Genomic DNA, 8,617 nt, shown 5'->3' with positions numbered 1-8,617 from the left:
TAAACGAATGTGCTAATTAAGAATGGATGGTAGGGCACTTAAGGCATAGCTCTAGTGGGGCTGGGTGAGCATAAAAAATTTATAAATATTTAAAAATAATGGAAATAGGTGGGATAAAGAAAAATCTATATAATTTATTGGAAAAAAAAAACAAAAGGAAGGGGGAAGAAACAGAAAGGGGGTGGGGACGGAGGAGGGAGGTCAAGGCCTAAAGTTGTTAAATTCAATATTCAGTCTGGAAGGCTGTAAAGTGCCTAGTCGGAAGATGAGGTGTTGTTCCTCCAGTTTGCTTTGGGCTTCACTGGAACAATGCAGCAAGCCAAGGACAGACATGTGGGCAAGAGAGCAGGGTGGAGTGTTAAAATGGCAAGCGGCAGGGAGGTTTGGGTCATTCTTGCGGACAGACCACAGGTGTTCTGCAAAGCGGTCACCCAGTTTATGTTTGATCTCTCCAATGTAGATGAGACTGCATTGGGAGCAACGACTGCAGTAGACTAAATTGGGGGAAATGCAAGTGAAATGTTGTTTCACTTGAAAGGAGTGTTTGGGCCCTTGGACGGTGAGAAGAAAGGAAGTGAAGGGGCAGGTGTTACATCTTTTGCGTGGGCATGGGGTGGTGCCATAGGTGGGGGTTGAGGAGTAGGGGGTGATGGAGGAGTGGACCAGAGTGTCCCGGAGGGAATGATCCCTACGGAATGCCGACAGGGGGGGTGAAGGGAAGATGTGTTTGGTAGTGGCATCATGCTGGAGTTGGCGGAAATGGCAGAGGATGATCCTTTGAATGCGGAGGCTGGTGGGGTGATAAGTGAGGACAAGGGGGACCCGATCATGTTTCTGGGAGGGAGGAGAAGGCGTGAGGGCGGATGCGCGGGAGATGGGCCAGACACGATTGAGGGCCCTGTCAACGACCGTGGGTGGTAAACCTCGGTTAAGGAAGAAGGAGGACGTGTCAGAGGAACAGTTTTTGAAGGTAGCATCATCGGAACAGATGCGACGGAGGCGAAGGAACTGAGAGAATGGGATGGAGTCCTTACAGGAAGTGGGGTGTGAGGAGCTGTAGTCAAGGTAGCTGTGGGAGTCGGTAGGCTTGTAATGGAAATTGGTGGACAGTCTATCACCAGAGATTGAGACAGCGAGGTCAAGGAAGGGAAGGTAAGTGTCAGAGATGGACCACCTGAAAATGATGGAGGGGTGGAGATTTGAAGCAAAATTAATAATTTTTTCCAAGTCCCAACGAGAGCATGAAGCAGCACCGAAGTAATCATCAATGTACCGGAGAAAGAGTTGTGGAAGGGGGCCGGAGTAGGACTGCAACAAGGAATGTTCCACATACGCCATAAAGAGACAGGCATAGCTGGGGCCCATGCGGGTACCCATAGCCACAACTTTTATTTGGAGGAAGTGAGAGGAATTGATGGAGAAATTGTTCAGTGTGAGAACAAGTTCAGCCAGACGGTAGAGAGTAGTGGTGGATGGGGATTGTTCGGGCCTCTGTTCGAGGAAGAAGCTAAGGGCCCTCAGACCATCCTGGTGGGGGATGGAGATGTAGAGGGATTGGACGTCCATGGTGAAGAGGAAGCGGTTGGGGCCAGGGAACTGGAAATTGTTGATGTGACGTAAGGTGTCAGAGGAATCACGGATGCAGGTGGGAAGGGACTGGACAAGGGGAGAGAGAATGGAGTCAAGATAACGAGAAATGAGTTCTGTGGGGCAGGAGCAAGCTGACATGATCGGTCTACCGGGACAGTTCTGTTTGTGGATTTTGGGTAGGAGGTAGAAGCGGGCCGTCCGAGGTTGGGCGACTATTAGGTTGGAAGCTGTGGGAGGAAGATCCCCAGAGGAGATGAGGTCAGTGACAGTCCTGGAAACAATGGCTTGATGTTCAGTGGTGGGGTCATGGTCCAGAGAGAGGTAGGAGGAAGTGTCTGCAAGTTGACGCTCAGTCTCCACGAGGTAGAGGTCAGTGCGCCAGACAACAGCACCACCCTTGTCAGCGGGTTTGATGACGATGTCAGGGTTGGACCTGAGAGAATGGAGTGCAGTAAGTTCACCCATTCTAATCTCTCTCTCTCTGAACTTACTGCACTCCATTCTCTCAGGTCCAACCCTGACATCGTCATCAAACCCGCTGACAAGGGTGGCGCTGTTGTTGTCTGGCGCACTGACCTCTACCTCACGGAGGCTGAGCGTCAACTCGCAGACACTTCCTCCTACCTCTCCTTGGACCATGACCCCACCACTGAACATCAAGCCATTGTTTCCAGGACTATCACTGACCTCATCTCCTCTGGGGATCTTCCTCCCACAGCTTCCGACCTGATCGTCGCCCAACCTCGGATGGCCCGCTTCTACTTCCTACCCAAAATCCACAAACAGAACTGTCCCGGTAGACCGATCGTGTCAGCTTGCTCCTGCCCCACAGAACTCATTTCTCTTATCTTGACTCCCTTCTCTCTCCCCTTGTCCAGTCCCTTCCCACCTACATCCGTGATTCCTCTGACACTTTACGTCACATCAACAATTTCCAGTTCCCTGGCCCCAACCGCTTCCTCTTCACCATGGATGTCCAATCCCTCGACATCTTCATCCCCCACCAGGATGGTCTGAGGGCCTTTAGCTTCTTCCTCAAAGAGAGGCCCGAACAATCCCCATCCACCACTACTCTCTACCGTCTGGCTGAACTTGTTCTCACACTGAACCATTTCTCCTTCAACTCCTCTCACTTCCTCCAAATAAAAGGTGTGGCTATGGGTACCTGCATGGGCCCCAGCTATGCCTGTCTCTTTATGGGGTATGTGGAACATTCCTTGTTCCAGTCCTACTCCGGCCCCCTTCCACAACTCTTTCTCCGGTACATCGATGATTACTTCGGTGCTGCTTCATGCTCTCGTTGGGACTTGGAAAAATTTATTAATTTTGCTTCCAATCTCCACCCCTCCATCATTTTCACGTGGTCCATCTCTGACACTTCCCTTCCCCTCCTTGACCTCGCTGTCTCAATCTGTGGTGATAGACTGTCCACCAATATCCATTACAAGCCTACCGACTCCCACAGCTACCTTGACTACAGCTCCTCACACCCCACTTCCTGTAATGACTCCATCCCATTCTCTCAGTTCCTTCGCCTCCGTCGCATCGGTTCCGATGATGCTACCTTCAAATACAGTTCCTCTGACATGTCCTCCTTCTTCCTTAACCGAGGTTTTCCACCCACGGTCATTGACAGGGCCCTCAACCGTGTCTGGCCCATCTCCCGCGCATCCGCCCTCACGCCTTCTCCTCCCTCCCAGAAACATGATAGGGTCCCCCTTGTCCTCACTTATCACCCCACCAGCCTCCGCATTCAAAGGATCATCCTCCGCCATTTCCGCCAACTCCAGCATGATGCCACTACCAAACACATCTTCCCTTCACCCCCCCTCTGTCAGCATTCCGTAGGGATCGTTCCCTCCGGGACACCCTGGTCCACTCCTCCATCACCCCCTACTCCTCAACACCCACATATGGCACCACCCCATACCCACGCAAAAGATGAAACACCTGCCCCTTCACTTCCTCTCTCCTCACCGTCCAAGGGCCCAAACACTCCTTTCAAGTGAAGCAATATTTCACTTGCATTTCCCCCAACTTAGTCTACTGCATTCGTTGCTCCCAATGCGGTCTCCTCTAAATTGGAGAAACCAAACGTAAACTGGGCGACCGCTTTGCAGAACACCTGCAGTCTGTCCGCAAGAATGACCTAAACCTCCCTGTCGCTTGCCATTTCAACACTCCACCCTGCTCTCTTGCCCACATGTCTGTCCTTGGCTTGCTGCATTGTTCCAGTGAAGCCCAACGCAAACTGGAGGAACAACACCTCATCTTCCGACTAGGCACTTTACAGCCTTCCGGACTGAATATTGAATTCAACAACTTTAGGCCTTGACCTCCCTCCTCCATCCCCACCCCCTTTCTGTTTCTTCCCCCTTCCTTTTGTTTTTTTTCCAATAAATTATATAGATTTTTCTTTATCCCACCTATTTCCATTATTTTTAAATATTTTTAATTTTTTTATGCTCCCCCAGCCCCAGTAGAACTATACCTTGAGTGCCCTACCATCCATTCTTAATTAGCACATTCGTTTAGATATATATCACCAACTTCAACACCTATGTTCTTTTGTTCTGTTGTCTGTGACATCTTTTGATGATCTGCTTCTATCACTGCTTGCTTGTCCCTACAACCACACCCCCCTCCACTTCTCTCCCCCCCACGCCCACCACACATCAGCTTATATTTCACTCCTTTCCTATTTCTACTTAGTTCTGTCGAAGGGTCATGAGGACTCGAAACGTCAACTCTTTTCTTCTCCGCCGATGCTGCCAGACCTGCTGAGTTTTTCCAGGTAATTCTGTTTTTGATCTAGTTTCCCATGCCTGTAACTTGTTCCTGCAACCCTTTGCATTTTTTCCACAGTTTACCATGCACTCAAGGTGAATTATCAGCAAATTTTGACATTTGACATTTTTTTATTTGTTCATGGGATGTGGGAATTGCTGGCCAGACCAGTATTTATTGCCCTTGAGAAGTTGATGGTGAGCTGCCATTCCTTTTGGGCCTATGACAAAACATTTATATATAGGCAGAAATCAGAATGTTGCTTTCTAAATGGCCCATAGGACGCTGGAAAGTACCTGATTAGACATACTTCTTCCTGCATCTTTCAGCTTAAAAAAAACTGTCTGCAAAGTTGTTGGAAATGTGAACTAACAAAGGCATTGTGAGAGCAACAGGGAATCCAGGACCTCTGCGAAAGATAGAACAGGTTATTGCCTTCGCCAATGAGATTTAAGGATTGAAAAACAAATAGAAGGGCTGAGGAGGAGGCTGAATTTGAGTGGATGAATTCAATGTCAATTCATGTGCAGAAAAGGAAATAAAGAGAGGGGAAAGAAAAATGGATTAAGAGAAAGTAAAAAAAAAAGTTCAATATAAATTTTACACTTTTAAAATCTCTTAACAAGAGATATGAGAAGCCATATTTTCAATTGTTCATTTTCTGGGACAGAGAGATTTATTGCCAGTCATTAATAATTATCACATTGTTATAAGAATATTTACACTGTTAATTACTAGACAAAACTTCTGTGTTCTAATGGGCAATTAATGTGCAAATACAGCAACATCATGAAATTAATGGTGAGGCAAAGTTGTTTATGCAATGCTGCTTTTGCAAAGCTCACAGCAGAGTGGCACAAATGGTCCAGCAACTTGTTGTGATTCACAATTCACAGGGTACTATTCATTGCCATAAAGTTCTGGTTGATTTGCACATTGATAACAGCGTGTGATTGTATTATTCATTGACTAGATACAAGCATTACGTAGTGGGAGGATTTTTTACATTTAGTTTCGGACTTAAAATGTTTACTTCAAATGAGAATTTAATGTTCAGATGCAACAAGAGACAAGATTGCCTCTGAAATACTATGTTGGTATCCTTAACTTGGCTGTAGAGAACCACTCTGGGAGTAAATAGAGACGCTGAACAAGTTTCTTCATAGCTCAGTGTGTTGCTCAACAGGGACAAAAACCCCTTCACGTGAAAACAGTGACAGCCCTTGGTATTATTGGAGATATGCTAATCAAGTCTTTCTGAAAGACTGGTTCGTTGTCACATTGGCTGGCTGGAACCAAAGCTTGTTTATCCAATTTATTCTCAAAGAAGCTATTTATAGAGCTTGTGCATCATTACAGGTTGTAACAGCTACCTCTAGTGGTGAATAGGATACAAAAAGCTTTCTGCTCATGAATCTAAATACACCATGTAAACAACATAATTGTTGTAAAGGCAAACAGTACAGAAAAATGAATGTGTAATAGCTATTAATTGAAAGCAGTAATTGTTCCTAAAATTTGAATTTTATCTTCTAGGTACTTGCATCATTTTGCTAAATATCACCATGCATATTGTCATATCATAGAATAAAAGAATGTTACAGCATAGAAGGAGGTCATACTAGCAAAAATCATGTCAATGGGAATCAGGGGGAAAACTCCCCACTGGTTGGAGCCATTACCTAGTACAAAGGAAGATGGTTGTGGTTGTTAGAGGTCAATGATCTCAGTACCAGGGCATTGCTGCAGTACTTCCTCAGCGTAGAGTCCGAGGCCCAACCATCTGCAGCTGCTTCATCAATGACCTTCTCTTCATCACAAGGTCAGAGGTACGGACGTTCACTGATGATTGCACAATATTCAGCACCATTCGCAGCCCCTCAGATACTGAAGCAATCTGTGTCCATGTGCAGCAAGACCTGGCTTAGGTTAATAAGTGACAAGTAACATGTGTGCCACACAAGTGCCAGCAGTGACCCATCTCCAACAAGAGAGAACCTATCTCCACTTGATCTTTAATGGCATTACCGTCACAAAATATCCCAATATCAACATTTTGGGGGTCATCATTGACCAGAAACTGAAGCTCAACACCATCCAGGACAAAGCGGCTCACTTATTTGACACCCCATCTACCACCTTAAACATTCACTCCCTCCACTACCGACACACAGTGGCAGCAATGTGTACCATCTGCAAGATGCACTGTAACAAGTTATTAAGGCTCCTTCGACTGCACTTTCCAAACCTATGACTCTACCACCTAGAAGGACAAGGGCAGCACATGCATAGGAACATCACCACCTGCAAGTTCCCCTCCAAGTCAGACACCATCCTGACTTAGAACTGTATCCCCATTCCTTCATGTTGCTGAGTGAAAATCCCAGCACTCTCTTTCCAACAGCATTCTGGGAGTACCTATGCCTTTTGGACTGCAGTGGTTTAATAAGGTGGCCTAGCATCACCCCCTCAAGGGCAATAAATACCAGCTGAGCCAGCAACACCTACATCCCATGAAAGAATACATTTTAAATACAACCTTTTGAAAAAGTTACAATTGAAGCTGCTTCCAATCATCTTTTCAGATAGTGCAGTCCAGATCATAACTCATTGTAATAAAAAACAAGTTTTTCTCTCATGTCCCCTCTGTGTCCTTAGCCAATAATCTTAAATGTGAATCATCTGGTTACCAGCCAAATCAACAGTGCAATCTGTTACTCCTTATTTACTCTTCTGAATTTGTTGTAACTCTTTACACCTCTATTAACTCCCACTTCCAGCTGAAGCAGCATGAGTATCATATATGGCCTGAATGTAGTTTGCACAATTGGGTGCAAACTCACAACAACAACCCTGAAGTTGCGGGCAAAACAGACTTGGCATTCAACTCCCAATCCAAAGTACTTACAATATCTATGGGGTAATTGGATTTGAACCAAGGATTTGTTAATCTGCAGTCAAATACCCTTGTCACTGAGCTACGCTTCCAATTAATAATTGGCAAACGAGAATCTCCATCCTATTCATTGTATTTGTTCAGATTTAATGTAGTGCATTTTGTATGAAGGTATGTTAAAACTCTGCTATGCTGACAGTACAGAACATTATGCCAGTCAAAGGCAGAATGTCATTTTGCTCCATATCTATTTGTTTTATACCTGGTTAACTTGTGGTTATACTGAAATAGTGATGTAAAGCAAAGATACAGGACAGATTTTTATGCACCTTATTTCAGTCCCAAAAGTTTAGGAACTAGTACAGATCCAGGCAGGATGCTAATGTCCTAAAGCCATGCAAATTTCCTGTCAGCTACATTGCATAATTATTTTCAGCTCAAAGTGCAGATTTGGGTATGTAACCAAGCAGATTAAACTTAAAGGTGGCAGACATTTAAAGGGAAGTGATAGCATAGGGGGAGGGGGAAAGTTGGCAACAAAAACCCTAACATTTGTTTTAAGGGTGTAAGGAAATTTCAGTCCTATTGCTTCCTTTTGTAAGAGGAACCATAGCATAGAGATGTGAGTGTTAAATGGCAGTATGGCTCAGTGGTAGCATTCATGCCAACATCATGGACTTAAACTGCAGAGCTTGAACAAGTCATCCAGGCTGATACTTCAGCTTAATTATGAAGGATTGCCTGAGGTCTTTCAGATGAGATATGAATGAAAGCCCCACCTACATATTTAGGTGGACATGAAAAATCTCTTGGCGCTCGTCAAAGAATTACAGGGGAGTATATCCTGGAAAGCAACATTTATACTTCATCCAACATGATCAAAACAGACTAATGGACTGATCTCATTGCTTTTTCAGGACCTGCTGACTGCAGCTTGATTGTTGTTTGTCTATGTAACAGTGACTATATTTCATAGAATCATAGAACGGTTACAGCACAGAAGGAGGCCATTCAACCCATCGTGTCCATGCCAGCTCTCTGCAAAAGCAACTCAAGTCATCCCATTCCCCCTCCTTTTTCCATAGCCCTGCAATTTTTCTCTCTTCAGATGATTATCCTATTTCCTTTTGAAACCATGATTGAATCTGCCTCCACCACACTCTCTGGCAGGGCATTCCAGATCAGAATCACTTGCAGTCCAAAAATATTTTTCCTCATATCGTCATTGCTTCTTTTGTCAGTAACATTAAATTGGTGTTCTCTGATTCTCAACTCTTCTGCCAGGTTTCTCTTTATCTGTTCCCTATTTGGTATGAAGTATTTTGAGAGACCCTGCAGATGTGA

Source organism: Carcharodon carcharias, chromosome 5 (genome assembly GCF_017639515.1).
Source record: "Carcharodon carcharias isolate sCarCar2 chromosome 5, sCarCar2.pri, whole genome shotgun sequence".
Lineage (NCBI taxonomy): Eukaryota > Metazoa > Chordata > Chondrichthyes > Lamniformes > Lamnidae > Carcharodon > Carcharodon carcharias.
This window is presented reverse-complemented; position numbering follows the sequence as displayed.